Source organism: Zosterops lateralis, assembly GCF_965231275.1.
Source record: "Zosterops lateralis genome assembly, chromosome: 16".
Lineage (NCBI taxonomy): Eukaryota > Metazoa > Chordata > Aves > Passeriformes > Zosteropidae > Zosterops > Zosterops lateralis.
Genome location: NC_139776.1, coordinates 128936 through 142603, shown reverse-complemented (window position 1 = coordinate 142603; position 13668 = coordinate 128936). Strand labels below are relative to the sequence as shown.

General features: G+C 47.6%; 1 long non-coding RNA gene across 1 annotated transcript; it reads left to right on the top strand.

The window, feature by feature from the left end:
• The first annotated feature begins 1920 nt into the window (after positions 1 to 1920).
• Positions 1921 to 4255, top strand: LOC310916014. Its single transcript, XR_014591246.1, has 3 exons — positions 1921 to 1938; positions 2121 to 2343; positions 2506 to 4255. It is a non-coding gene; the product is annotated as an uncharacterized lncRNA (long non-coding RNA).
• The last annotated feature ends 9413 nt before the right edge of the window (positions 4256 to 13668 follow it).

Genomic DNA, 13668 nt, shown 5'->3' with positions numbered 1-13668 from the left:
GCCTGTCTTAGACACCTATTGGGGGGCCTTAAGGGGCGCCACAACCAAGATGGCGGCTCGGCTCGCTGCTCTTGACCTTCTAAAGATGGCGGCGGGGAGGGGCGAAAGTGACGTAATGCTCTCTGCCACCAAAAAAGGCGAGGTGTGACGAAAATGACCGAGAGTTGCCGAACAGCCGAAAAGAGCCGACTGCAAACGGAAATCACCGAATATAGCCGAACAGCCGAGAATTGCCGACTACTGACGGAAATTGACGAGTTTCTCCGAACAGCCGAGAATAGCCGACGGCTGACGGAAATCGCCGGGTTTCCCCGAACAGCCGAGCCCAGCCGAGTTTCCCCGAACGTCGCCCCCCTCAGCCGAACAGAACGAGCCAGGCACAGTTCCGGGGCGACCCCGGGCCGGTGTCCGCCCTCACTGCCGCTTCCTCGGCGGGCCATTCAAGGCGGTGTCGGGGCCGCTGCCGATCCCCCGGCGGGCGGGCGGGACACGCTGGCGCTGTGCCCGGAGCTGGAGCACTCGCTGTCGGCGCTGGAGCCGAGCCCAGGGGGTTCCCGGGGAAGGCGGCGAGGATAAGCCGGTAAAACGCCCGGAGTGCTCGTGTGGCCCCGAGAGCCCCCGGAACATTGATTTGGGGGGGTCTGTGCCAGCCGCTTATGCTCTAATGGAGAGGGATTTCTCACAAGGACACGCAGTGATGGACAAGGGGAAGGGCTTCATCAGGATGAAGGGAGGCTGAAACGACGCGGAAAGAACTCCACAACTAATCCGAGTTGTTAGAGCGGTTTGTATTTATTGACGTGGGGAATAATTTTATCAAAGACACGCATACCCCCCAGGGGATTTTTCCCCTTTCTTATTTTCTGAGGTTTTACATATGCAGGATATCTTACAGACTTTCTTCATAGATATTTATTTTTTGATCTTGCTTATTTTCGTTTGATATGGTAATTACTTTATGCTTTTCTGGGCACGCTCAGTGTTTAGTGGTGGTTGTCTCCAGGCCGTGGTGGGGGTAATTTTTTATTCATTTTTTCACCTTTATCTTTCTCACGTGTGCTTTGGCTTTTTTGGCACAATTTTAAGAGAATGTATTGTTTTAGAGTCTGTGTTGTTTTCTTTACTTGTGCTCTTAATGCTGTTATTCTGTTGTTTAGGTTAGTTCTTGTAGTTCATTTTCTGATTGTGCTGAAGGTTTCATATTTGTAATGTTTAAATATATGCAAAAAAGTAATAAGCACAGTATTACTAAATGCTATCTTATATATTTTAAAATATTACTTGGAATATATTCTATTATACTGTATATGCTCTTTAATTTACTATAAAGGATTAGTTGTGATTTTTCAGTTTATGCCTCAGAGGCCGGTTTAGATTAAATATCAGGAAGGAATTGTTCCCTGGGAGGGCGGCGGGGCCCTGGCACAGGTTCCCCAGAGAAGCTGTGGCTGCCCCTGGATCTGGTGGAAGGTGTCCGTGCCCTGGGTGGGGCTGGAATGGGATGAGCTTTCCCTTCCACAATTCAGTGATTCTGGTGGTCTGGCTGAGCTCAGTCAGCCTGAGGGGCTGTTGCAAATTCAGGCTGAAAGTTGAGTGCTTGTAATTTACACAGTGTAAAGCAAGAATGAACGCTTTAAAAAATTCTGATGTATGATTTTTTTAATATGAAAAGCATGGAGAGAGGTGCTTCCTTTTATTTTCTTCTGATTCAATTGTATTTCTCCCTTACAGCACCGTAGAAACCCTGTTCTGCTCTGGCTGCTAAAGGACACTGCAGCATCTCCAGGTGCACCTGAAGGGATCTCGACACCGAGAGAGATTTGTTCTGTTTCCGCATTGACTCTGTTGAAAGGTGAACGCAGAATGTCCATGGGTCACCCTGCCAGCTCCACTTGGCTCAGCAGGCATCGCAGGGAGGGCCCTCCTGTCATCTCTCTGGTGAGTCTGGAGGTGGGTTTTTCTGCTGCTCTGGGGCTGTGCTGGGACCCCTCAAATTCCAGTCAGAGGTGCTGGGCACTGCTGGGCCTTGGGGACACCACTGAGAGGTGGCTGCTTTGGTTCTTAATGCCTGGAAATCCATGGATTGCTGGGTGATTTCCATAAGTTCTCCTATTTTGTAGGAGCTGCAGGGTGAGGTCAGTATTCTGAGGGAGGCCATGGCAAAGCTGCCGAGGAGAAGGAACACAGAGCATCCGGGGGCTTCTCCCACCTGAGTTTCTCCTGGAGCGTGCTGCGTGTCATGCTGGATGTTTAACCTGGCTTTGGGGCATTCTCCTGTGGTCCCAGCTCCAACTGCTGCCCCTGAGCCGAGGCCTTGCTGTGTCCCAGCACTAAACCCGGCAGGTGGGTCCTGCTTTTCCAGCCCTTTAATCCCTCGGGCAGTCCCAGATTCCCAGAGCTCCCCTGGGCCCAGCCTGGACTCGCTCCCTGGGAGCTGCACTTCAGTCTGCCTGAACCAAGGACCTCCTGTTTGAAACTTTATTCCTGCTGTTTTTCCTCTTGCAGGTAGTTGGCAAAAAAGGAGAGAGCCTGTAGGAAGTGGAGCCCCTGGAAGGCCTTATCCCAGTCCAAGGTTCCCACTTTTCTCTCTGACTCCTGGAGAAACGCCTGATCAGAACCAGAGACTGTCCATTTGATTTCCTGCCCTTTACAGTAAATCGTTGCTTTCAGCTGGTTTGTGTTCCTGGTGTCATCCTCCTCCTCCTCCTCCGTGGATTTGTCAATAGAATTCCTGACTTTTGCTGAGTTGAATTTTGTTATTCCAGCAATTGTGGCTCTTTTGTTCTGCTGAAACTTCCCAACTCTGCTGGGAGCTTCATCTGTCAAATACAAGTAAGATTGGAGTTCCTTTGGATTGTTACTCCCACAAACTGGAGATCATTCTGGAATAGGAGTAAATAGGCATGTTTAACTCCCTCTTCCCTTGAAAATCAGAGCAGAGGAAGCAAATTTGAAATCATCATTCCATAGACTTCCACAGACTTCCTGGCTGTTCCAAAAGTTTTCCATGTTAGAAATTCCTGAGCTTGTTTTCTAGGCAAGCTGGGAGTTAGATATTATTCCTTCCTTTTATTTGATGTTTTTCCTCTCTCTGATTTTAGTCAGGCAATATTTATTTTTTTCTTATTTTTCATCCAAGTTGGAATTTTGCTAATTCTTAGGGGACATTTCCAAGGAAATTTCCCCAGTTAAGGTTGGTAAATCAGGAATGTGTCAGCACCATATCCACAGAATTCTGGGAATTCCCAGGAAAACTTGTAAAGTGTTTAATTGCCTCGATTCATCTCATTTTCAAGTTGAACTGAGTGTGTTTTTAATTACATAAGTCCCATTAAAACTTAAATCCTGGCCTAGTTGCTGTTCCTTGGACACAAGGGGGTGGTTCTTTCCTGCCTTGGCACATGTGGATGTTCATCCCAAGTGAGCTTCCCCATAAAACGGAATTTGTTTCCAAGCAAAACTGGGAATTTTCTAGAAAACCTTTTTTTCCTGGAGGCACTGGGTTTGTTTTCCCTATCCCTGCCTAATCAAGAAAACTCCTGGGGCCTGTGTTAGGAAGTGGCATGAGGGGAAGGCTGTGTTTATTTAATTTCGTAATTTTTTTTACTTATTGTTTATTTTATTTTTTACTTTTTGATTTTTGTATTTTTTAAGTTAAATATTGTATTGTGGTTAATGTTTTAATTTTTTTTGTTTTGTCTTTTTAAAATGCTTTTGGTTTATTTCTTTAATTTTTATATTTTTAGTCTATTATTTATTTTTAAATTTTTCAAATTTTTCTTTATTACTATTTAAAATCTTAATGACTTATTTTTTTTTAAATTTATGGATATTATTTCAGTTTTTACATTCATGTTATTTATTTTGTATTTTTAAATTTTTAAATTATATTTTAAATTTATTTTAGATTTTATTTCTTTTCTTTTTTTATTTTTTTATTAACTTTTGAGATTTTTTTAAAATGTTTTTTTTATTTTATTTTATAATATTTTTTTTCATGTTTTCATTGTTCCTTTTTTTTTCTTTACTCTTTTTTCCCCCGAGTATGTTTAAGTTTGGTCCCGCCCCGATCCCGGGCAGTGCAAAGCGGGGGGCGGAGCCGGGGGGGCGGAGCCGGGGAGGGGCGGAGCCGGGGAGGGGCGGAGCCGGGGAGGGGCGGAGCCGGGGAGGGGCGGAGCCGGGGAGGGGCGGAGCCGGGGAGGGGCGGAGCCGGGGAGGGGCGGAGCCGGGGAGGGGCGGAGCCGGGGAGGGGCGGAGCCGGGGGGGGGGGCGGAGCCGGGGGGGGGCGGAGCCGGGGGGGCGGAGCCGGGGGGGCGGAGCCGGGGAGGGGCGGAGCCGGGGAGGGGCGGAGCCGGGGGGCGCGGAGCCGGGGGGGCGGAGCCGGGGGGGCGGAGCCGGGGGGGCGGAGCCGGGGGGGGCGGAGCCGGGGGGGGGCGGAGCCGGGGGCGGGGCCGGGGGCGGGGCCGGGGGCGGGGCCGGGGGCGGGGCCGGGGGCGGGGCCGGGGGCGGGGCCGGGGGCGGGGCCGGGGGCGGGGCCGGGGGCGGGGCCGGGGGCGGGGCCGGGGGCGGGGCCGGGGGCGGAGCCGGGGGCGGAGCCGGGGGCGGAGCCGGGGGCGGAGCCGGGGGCGGAGCCGGGGGCGGAGCCGGGGAGCTCACGGGGCAGGGCCGGTCAGTGCCGGCGTTCTCGGTGTTTGGGTTTTGTCTGGGCTTGTCAGCCAAGTCATAAACAAGCCAACTCGGCTCCTGAGCTCTCCAATGAACGTTTGAAACGCTTCCACAGAAGGACACGTTAAGAGTGATTCCAAAGGAATATTTGTAAATGAAGGGTAACGATTTCTGGGGAATTTCCTTAGGAATTATGAACCTCAGGCATATGGATTTTCAGAGGTGGAATCCCAGTTTCAGCCTCGGGCACCTGCAGGAGAAGAGGGGTCCTTATCCACAGCAAGGGAAGCCCGGTGCCCCATCGTGTCAGGTGCAGACAATGAACCGTCCCGGGAATGAACAGCAAGTCCCCTCTGCCCTCACCCTCAGACTGAGAGCAGCTGCAGGTGAGAGATGCCACAGGATGGGGAGGGGAGAGAGCAGCCCCAGGTGGAGCTGGGAACAGTGAGGGGGGACAGAGCAGCACAGGTGGAGCTGTGATGGATAACGAGGGGGCGGTTCCAGCCAGGGGAAATTTAAAAGGGGAGCCTCAGCTGAATTCGGTATCGAGCTGTGAGGAGTGAGAAATTTGTATTTAGGTTGTGGCTCTGCTTCATGAAGAGACTGCAGGGGCACTTGGATTTGGGGTTTTACTTCAGGAAGCGACGAGGGACAAACTTCTATACTAAAGAGATAAGCCAGTTTGGGTTTATTGGGGGGACTTTTTACCTTTTCAGCTTCGTCTCACCAATCCCTCCCCGGTGCTCCCAGAAGAAAAAGGAGTTATGGAGATAAAAGGAGTTCAAATTGATTGAAGGAACTCCTTTTCTGTTGTTGTCTGTGTTTAAAGTGGGGGAGTTTTCTCTTTACCTGGAATTTTAATGAATAGTGGCACTTTTGTGTGGCTTTTATTTAATATTATGTACTCAGGGGATATGTAGTATTTTGTGTGACTTTTTGGAGTATTATTTGTTATATATAATTTGGTTTTTGAGTGACGGTAACTTTATGGTTGGGTTTGTTTGTATTTGAGGTAGAAATGATTTAAGTAGCTCTTTTTGAGGGACTTCTGAAATGTGTTATTGGGGTTTTGTGTGTTGTATGGAGGGATTCAGGTTGGGTAGGGCTGGTTTTTTCTGTTTGGTGGTTTTTAGTGATTTATTGTGTGGCTTTATTCTGTTCATAGGTGGTGTATGGTGAGGGATGTGTGGTGTATTTAATTCATGTTAGAATTCATAGTTCACATGGTCAGAGTATTTTTGAACTGAGTTTTGTTACTGAGTTGTTTTTGGGGGATATTGTGTTTTTCAAGAGTTTGTTTTCTAAGGTTCACAGTGGTGTAGTTGGCTGTGGTGTGAGGTATAGGGGAGGTTTTTATTTATTTAGTCGTGGCTTTTATCACGGCAAGGGTGTTGTGTTTGTTTTAGTGGGTTTGAGTCAGTGTGATGTAGTTCATTTTTTAGGGTTTCTTAATTTTTATAATTAGATTATTGTTTTATGGGATTTGTTTATTTAGCATGCTTGACTACAGTGTATGTTTTATAGTTTTGGATAATTTAGGGGATATTGTTTGTAGCCAAATGGATCTTTTGGGTTTGTGTGTATTTATAGGTGATCTGTTTGTTTTGGTGGTTCTGAGGTATTATGGGTTCATTGAGTCAGGAATAATTGGTTTTGGTGCTGTTAATTGAAGTATATTTGTGCTGTTTTTATTTTTGTGGATTGATTTGTTTGTTGTTGTGGTTTAGGGTAAACCTGAGAGGAAACTTTTGAATAGGGTTTGTTTTTTTTTTTTTAGAGAGTAAAGCAAAATGGTCTCTCTTTTAAATTGGTTTGTGAAAGAATTTCTTTAGGAAGAAATGGACAAAACTATTTATTTAACAAACAAAGTGGTCACAAGCATAAAGAATAAATAACATAAAATAATAATACACTTTGTTTTTCTGAAGGGAGATGGTAAATTCAGAAAGCCCTTGCTGTGGGCTGTAGCTCATCTCCTTTGGTCTCTTATCAGCTGTTCTGGTGTTGATAAAATGCTGAGGTCCAGGCCCCGTGGCAGCAGGTGCAGCTCTCGGTGCTTCTCTGGGTTTTTCAGTCTGCAGCAGGTTTAATGAGCCCAAAGAAAAAGGGGAAATAATCAGTGCAGGGAACTTCTCTGCCCTAAAACTAACTAAGCGCAAAGGAGATCTGTGTGCTGCAGTCTCTGTGTGCTGCAGTCTGTCTGTGCTTGGGCTGAATACAGTGGACAGGGAATGCACAGGAGTGAACACTGTTTTCTTAAAACAGGCTGCGTGCTTTTTATTTCCTTGCTTTGCTCTCAAAATCAGTCTGAAAGTACTGAAGGCATTTTTGAAGTAGTTATTTTAAATTTTTGAGGGTTTTTGGTGTTTAAATTATTTATTTTGGAGGAAGTTTGTTTGAAGTTTTTGCTTAGTTATAATGAAATTATTTTATTTTTAATTAGAAGTTTTATTGCAGTTAAAGGTTGAGGCTTTTTTTGTTAAGTTAGTAGTAGATAATAGGCTTTGATTTGGTATGTAGTGATGGGATTGGTGTATATGGTGTACATATGTGGACTAAGGATTTAAAATTCTGTGGTTTTGACGTGCTAGGTTAATAAATTTCTATAGGTCAAGGAGTATAAGTTTTCTACTTTTTATGTGGTTAGAGGCAGGTATTTCAGTTGGGGGTGTTCTGGGTGTATATTTCAGAGGTTTTTTGAGGAGAATGGAGATGGGGTTATTTTTATTATATTTGGAAAATGGACTAGGAGTAATAAGAGTTGGCCTTTTTTTTAATGGACTTTTGTTTGTGTTTTGTTTTCTAAAATTGATATATTTGTGTGGCCAGGGCAGTGGTGTTTCTGGTGCAACTCTGAGCATCCCTTATTGTTTGTGTGTTTCAGGTGGTCACTTGTCTCACACTGAGATCCTCTCACCCAACAGCCCTGCTGAGATCATCCGTGGATGTTTGGTTTTCTTTATGGCACCTGACTGAGACAGCAGGAATTTCCCAGAGGCAGAGACAGCCTTCCTTGGCCCCTGATGTGGATTCTCATCCCTGGACATCCCAGAGATAAGTGAAGGCCTAAAAGCCACAGAGGGAGTGAAAGTGGGCTGTGGGTTGGGAGTCACTGGGAGGGATTTTTGGGTCGGGTTTGGAGATGGGGATGTCCAAGCTGTGACCCCTTTAGGGCATGTGAAGGGAAGGTCTCACAGTGCTGAGGTGTGCAGGGCAGAGCAGTCCCAGGGCACATCGTGTCACTTGTCTGTTGTGCTCTCTGTGTCTTTTGTGTGTCCTGTGTGGTGTGTCTTTTGCCTTAACCCTTCAAGGGGTCTTTTGGAGACCCCAGGCATTGTTCTTAACATCTCCCTGTTCCTTGAACAGGCACTGATATCATTGAACTTTGATTTAGGTGCTCAGACACACATCAGAATCCATCTCTCTTCACAAGCATCCAGGCTGGTGCCTTTCCAGGTCGTGTTCTGAGCTGTATCCACAGCTGTGCACTGCTGTGATCCATTCAGGCGGATTAGGTCTTGTCAGAATGCAGGGATAGGTAGAGGAGTCTGACCTTAGGATTCTCAGGCATCCATCCCTGCGTTTCTTGGGATCAGTGATCCCGTTGGCATCTTCTTCCTGCAGGGTTCTCTGAGCCTGGTCAGCTCCCCGTCGGTCTTACCTCGGTCATCTCATTGCGAGTTCTCTCGGTCCTCAGGGTCATTCTTCTTGCTGAGATATTTCTGTCCCTGTTGTGTCCCCCCTTTTGTCCTGTCCTGTGTCACGGGTGTCGGTGTGTTTGGCTCGGAGCTGCTCTGCCTTGTTGCTTAGTCTGGGTGTGGGGGGAATGGGACAAGTCCTGGGGACTTGAAATTTGTCATGTAGGGTGTAGTTGGCCTGTAGAGGGTATTCCTAGAGTGACACAAAGTGTCTGGAATTGTCAAATGCTCCTTCAGCACTTTGACTTTTGTCCTTTCTTTCAGATGCAGATGGATTAAATCCATGGCAGAGTGCCCCATCCCGGGTGAGGGGGCTCCCCTGAGAAGGTCAGTCACTATTTGTGTTTGCAGGGAAGTGTAAATGGTGGCCTCGTCACAGCACTGCTCTTTGTCTTTATTTTTAGGAGGCAAGGCTGGATCTCTGCAGTCAAGGTTAAGTGGACGAGGTGAGCAGTGATGGGTGGACAGAAGCAGTTACTATTGCTGAAGTCTCTCTTCTGGTTCTACTCTAAGCATTCACTGGTCTTTTTTTGTTTTATTTTAGGCGGTCCCCTTGGCAGATGTGCTGGCCCAGGATGCCAGAGGAGGGCAGATGGGTGCAACATTAAGGCTCACTTGTGTCCTGCTTCAGTCAGAGCAGGGAGGTTGCTGTTTCACAGTAACTCGGTATGATTTTTCCTTTTTTGTTTCTTTGCAGGTGCTGCTGCTGCCCCAGGTGTGCCAAGGAATAGAGGGAGGTGGTGAGTCGGCACATGGGCAGGTGGCCCACAGGTGAGTGCTGTGCTCAGTGTGTCCCTTTTCCTTTTGCTGGGTTCACTCTGGGCAGCCTCTGGAGTGGGGTGAAGATCTGAGGGGGAGCCGGGACAGGGGTGCGGAGGAGCCCCGGGGGTGACTTTTCTGGAGGGGAATAGTCACATTTTCTGTTCTGTGGTCCCAGGTAGTGTGAGGAGGTGCACAGCTGGAGTTTGGATATGGCAGCACCAAGGTGGATGCAGAGAACGTCTTCAAATCCACGGTGCCAACACATTCATTTCTGTCCAGGATGGATTTTGTCCCCTCGTATTCCAAAAGCTAAGTGTTGGGGCTGGTGGTTGGGAGAAGGGGAAAAACCTTTTCAGTCCCAGGAGGCAATTTAAAGTTACCTTAGAGGAGGAGAGGGCCCTAGTGGGATGGACCCCTCAGGAGTAAAGGGAGAGGGTTTCTCCTTAGCATCACCTGAGCCTTGGCCAGGCAGGGCAGTCCCAACCCATCTCTGCATTCTAGCAAGATTTGCACCGTTGGTCGTCTTAGAGTCTTTGAGAGTCCACAGGGTTAGGGTGCAGTGGGGGGAGATTCTTGGCCTTGCCCGCCTGGGCATCCTGGGATCCGTGTCCCAGGAGCATCCCGGGTTGCAGGCTGTAGGGTAGTAGGGTTCAGCAGGAGGGCGCAGAGCAGTTCAGCATTGACCTACAGAGGCTGAAGGCTGAGGGAGGGCTTGAGAGGTAAAGGACTCACAGGCTAGAGAGCACACAGTGAAAATCAGGGGTGCAGGCTGGGATACAAGTCAGAGTACAGGTGTACCAGCCCTCACAGCACTGCTACCAACACTGTGTTTCCCTGAGAGCAGGTGCAGGCAGCAATCCTAATGCAGGACAATGCCAGAAGCCCTGAGAGGTGCAGGCAGTAAGCCCAAGGCTAGGGCCAGGCAGGAAGTGATAGTGGGGGGCAGAGTCCACAGGGTTTGGGTTCACTGGGGATGTCCAGCCTGCATTCCTTTCCTGCTCTAACTGGGGTTGCTCACACCCCTAATGGAGGCTGTGGTGGGTGGGCTCAGTACCAATAATGTCTCGAAGACCTTGGCACTGCAAGAGTCAGCCTCTGAGCACAGCTGAAGTGTGCTGCCCAAGGACCCAGGCATGCTTAGGAGAGGGGGAGTAGCAGAATTGCCAGGTTTTGGGGGATGTGCTGGTGAGATTATGCTTTGATATTTGGTTTTCTTTATTGTAGCTGACTGAGAGACAACAGCCCAGTGACAGCAGGAGTCTCCCAGAGGGAGAGGCGACCTTCTTTGGCACCCAATGTGAATTCCCATCCCCAGACATCCGAGAGATAAGTGGAGGGCTTGGAGTCACCGAGGGGATGAAAGCGGGATGTGGGGTCAGGGGTCACCAGGAGGGGTTTTGTGAATCAGGTTTGGAGATGGGGATGTCCAAGATGTGACCCCTTAGGCTGTGTAAAGGGAAAGTCTCATTTTTGATCAGTGCTGAGGTGTGCAGGGCAGAGCAGTCCCAGGGCACGTCGTGTCACTTGTCTGTTGTGCACTCTGTGGTTTTGGAGCATCTCATATCTTTCATGTCTTTTCCCTTTGCCCTTCAAGGGGCCTTTTAAAACCCCTGGCATCAATCCTAGCATTTCTGATCTCTGCATTCCTCAGCCAGGTGACTTTGACTCGGGTGCTCAGACACACATCAGAATCCATCTCTCTTCACAAGTGTCCAGGCTGATGCCTTTCCAGGTCTTGTTCTGAGCTGTATCCACAGCTGTGCACTGCCACCATCCATTCAGGTGGATTAGCTCTTGTCAGAATGCAGGGATAGGTAGATGAGTCTGACCTTAGGATTCTCAGGCATCCGTCTCTGCGTTTCTTGGGATCAGTGATCCCGTTGGCATCTTCTTCCTGCAGGGTTCTCTGAGCCTGGTCAGCTCCCCATCGGTCTTACCTCGGTCATCTCATTGCGAGTTCTCTCGGTCCTCAGGGTCGTTCTTCTTGCCCAGATATTTCTGTCCTTGTTGTGTCCCCCCTTTTGTCCTGTCCTGTGTCACGGGTGTCGGTGTGTTTGGCCTGGAGCTGCTCTGCCTTGTTGCTTAGTCTGGGTGTGGGGGGAATGGGACAAGTCCTGGGGACTTGAAATTTGTCATGTAGGGTGTAGTTGGCCTGTAGAGGGTATCCCTAGATTGACACAAATTGTCTGGAGCCGTCAAGTTATCTTGCAGCACTTTGACTTTTGTCCTGACTTCCTTTCAGATGCAGATGGATTAAATCCATAGCAGAGTGCCCCATCCTGGGTGAGGGGGCTCCCCAGGGAAGGTCAGTCACTGTTGATGATGAGAGTCACATATTTCACATTTATTGGCACTCCAGTGCAGGGCACCTGCATTTACAGCTCCAAACAAGTGAGTCCCTTGGTAACCCCCCCCGGGGAGCAGCTGGAGCCTGCTCTGGGCTGGGCTAGGAGACCAAACACTTGGGGCTGACACAGCTCCACACTGAGGGGGCTTGGGAAAATGCCTGGCTTTGTCCAGGATTTTTTTTTTAACCTTTCTACAAGGTTTTAGTTGTCAACTTGGTAAAAATAAATGCTAAGGACTTCAAACCATGAGGGGCTGGCAAGTTATGCACACCAGAGACAGCTTTTTTGTTTTGTTTTTAAATAGCCGCGAGGCTTATATCTTGATTTTCAGACTCTCTTTTTTTGGCCGACTTTTTGTTAAAAATCTTATTTTGAAGTGCCTCAACCAAGGACATCCTGTTTGAAACTTTATCCCTGTTGTTTTTCGTCTTGCAGGTAGTTGGTAAAAAAGGATGGAGCCAGTAGGAAGCAAAGCCCCTGGAAGGCCTCATCCCAGTCCAGCTGTTGTTTTGTGTTCTTTAAAAGATTTTATATTTATTTTTAATTTTTAACTTTTTTTAATATTACTTTTAGATTTTTTTTAGATTTTTATTTTATTTCCATGTTTTTATTTTTTGTATTTATAATTTTTAAAAAACTTTTTATTAACTTTATTCAATTTTTTTTTAATTTTTTTTTTCATGTTTTCTTTGTTCCTTTTTTAAATACTATTTCTTACCCAGAGTATGTGGAAGTTTGACCCTAAAGGAGAGAAAAACCAGGAAAAGACTGACATCAAAGAACACTAAATTCATTTGTGCTATGCTTTAATATGAAAAAGATAAAGGATAGCATGAAAAAAGACCAAGCATTCTCTGTTTTCCAGGAGACTCCCATTCTCTGCACACTGACCACCCTTCCGGTGGACTTCTACACAGAAACCATTAACTTATGTTTTCTTTGGGTTTTTTGTTTGTTTGTTTGTTTGTTTGTTTTTGTGTTTGTGTGTTTTTTTTTTTTTTTCCTCCATTCTCTTTCTTACCCTGAGTAGGTGGAAGTTTGGCTGTTGGCAAGAAAGAAGTTGAAAAATGACCTCCATGTCCATTGGATGTCTGGATATAATTGAGAGTGCAGTTAGTGAAAAACCTCTGTATTTTCTGCAACATTAAAAAACCTGAATGGAGAAAGCTGTGAACACTGTGGTGCCTTTTTTTTTTCCTTTCAACCCCTTAACAGGTCTCATTCTCCCCATGCACAGTATTACCAGCAGTAACTTGATGTTGAGGTGTATTTCATTGTTCTTTGTCTTTATTTTTAGGAGGTAACATGGGATATTGGCACTCCAGGTGAAGCAGACAGGGTGAGTGTTGACTGGTGGATGGAAGCAGTTGTTGCTCAGGCCTCAATTTCTGGTGCAACTCTAAGCATACACTGTTGAGTTTTTTTTGGGTTTTTTTTAGGTGGTCTACTTGCAAGGCGTTCCAGTCCTGGATCCCGGCAGCTTGGTGGGTACAAGTTTAAGATATACATGTTTCAGAGTTCTGTCAGACTGGAGCAATTGTGTTTTCACAGTAACTCAGCCTGCTTTTTGCTTTGTTTCTTTGTAGGAGCTGCTGTGGCCCTACGGATACCAGGGAAGAGAGGCAAGCAGGTGAGTTGACATTTTGGCAGGATGACTCAGGTGAGCGGTGTCTAACAGCACGCTAAATGTGTACCTTTTCCTTTTGCAGGTACCCTCCGGGCAGCCTCAGGAGTCAAATGGCGATCTGAGGTGAGCCGGGGTAGCGGTGCAGGGGAGGCCTGGGGATTACTTTTTCTGTCAGGCAATTGTCACATTTTCTGTTTTGTTGTCCTAGGTACCGTGAGGTGCGGAGCCCAAGACTGGATATGGCAGCACTGAAGTGGATGTGTTCTTTTCCATTGAAGGTGGATTTTTGTCCGCTCATCTTCTGAAAGATAAGTGTTTGGGCTGGTGTTTGGGTGAAGGGGAAAAAGCTTTGCAAAAGGAGGCAATTCAAAGTCAGCTTAGAGGAGAGAGCCCTAGTGGGACGGGCCCCTCGCAACTAACGGGAGAGGGTTTCACCTCGGCCTCACGGGAGGCTTTGCCGGGCAGGGCAGTTCCGCGTCCTCGCGTGTTTTGCGCCGTTGTCCGTCTTCGAGTCTCAACATCCTCGTGGACGTTTTCACCCGAGGAGGTCGCCTTCAGGTCCAGAGCT